General features: G+C 34.8%; 1 pseudogene; it reads right to left on the bottom strand.

Annotated features, from left to right (window-relative positions):
* Nucleotides 1-466: 466 nt before the first annotated feature.
* On the bottom strand, nucleotides 467-838 carry LOC148179464 (allergen Tha p 1 pseudogene; annotated as a pseudogene).
* Between the last annotated feature and the right edge of the window lie 474 nt (nucleotides 839-1,312).

Below are 1,312 nucleotides of genomic sequence, written 5' to 3'. Positions count from 1 at the left end.
TTTCTGCCTTTTCTACGACGCATTCATTATCTAGTGTTACTATCGCTACTGCCATTTCGAAAACACAAAACCGTGCAAAATCGTCACGATAAAATCTTTAATTGGATGATTTGTTGAAACCCAATGGCACTCAATGAATATGTCGTGTATTCCAAAACACGCTTTGGTGTTAAATTTAATTAAATGCATATTGATTAGATCAAGAGTAGCATGAGAGCTAAATTATGGCGAGGACATGCTTTAAAAAAAAAGTCGACATAAATCCACGATGAAATAGGATAAAATGATTGCGACTTTTACTTCTTTCCTTGTGTTAATTATTACTTACAGCAGTAATTGCATAGTTCAGAGAGAACTTTCATTTTAGAGGTCACAGAATAACAACAAATAATTATTTAATACTTTATTAAAAATAAACGAAATTTTGTTTATTGCAAGTCACCTCATTACTGGTTGGCTTCTTCTTTTATAATTTTTCCAAATAATGAGCATACTGCTCCCTGTACTCTCCTCGTGGGTCGTAAAGCTTGATCAGGTCGTCCCAATCACTCTTGCGCTCCTTTACCAAGAATCTGATTACTTTTTCAGTTGATTCCTTCTGACGTTCGTTACACTTCTTGCAGCCGGTAATGAGAGCATCAGGAATTATGTCTTTCAAAAGAGAACCTTCTTCATTACATTTGCCCTTCTGTAATAAACACTGAAGGTAATTGTCGAAAAGGCGTCTGTTAGTTAAAATCTCATCAATGTTGAGGTTGTCGTATTTAGTTGGATAGACTTCGTAAACAGCTGCAGCTACTGCTGCCACTAAAGCGATTCCAACAATTAACAACTTCATTGTGTATTATAGGATATACTTACTTAGAATGGAACATGGCTTTGTATTTATACTGTTTCACTGGTCATTAAGACACAATTAGGAAAGTTTAAAATTGGGCATATCAGCTAGATATATTCGTAGGAAAATACCTCGTCTAGGTGCTTACAGTATCGGATTTAAATACACACAAACATAACGTTATAATTACTTTTTGGAATCACCTCATTATAAACCTATTATGGCACGTCTCAACAAATACAATTTTCTTCATGGAACGCAAAGAGATGCCTTTTTGCTTCTTTGCTCAGGGTGGAACTAACAATATTAACAAATTTAATTTCTATTTTCTGTGTCTCAGTGAACCCAGCATTCACTGAATCTGAAAATGATGGTACAATTCGAGGATAAAATCTGCAAACTTTTAATCTTGTTAATGTAAAACATGTCGCTGCATATTTTATTGAAGCAATTTCTGCGGCGGTCCATTCGACG

This window comes from Gnatocerus cornutus, chromosome 2 (assembly GCF_029298725.1).
Source record: "Gnatocerus cornutus isolate USDA-ARS CGAHR chromosome 2, icGnaCorn1.1, whole genome shotgun sequence".
Classification (NCBI taxonomy): domain Eukaryota; kingdom Metazoa; phylum Arthropoda; class Insecta; order Coleoptera; family Tenebrionidae; genus Gnatocerus; species Gnatocerus cornutus.
The sequence above is the reverse complement of the archived record's forward strand: the minus strand, read 5'-3'. Positions and strand labels throughout refer to the sequence as shown.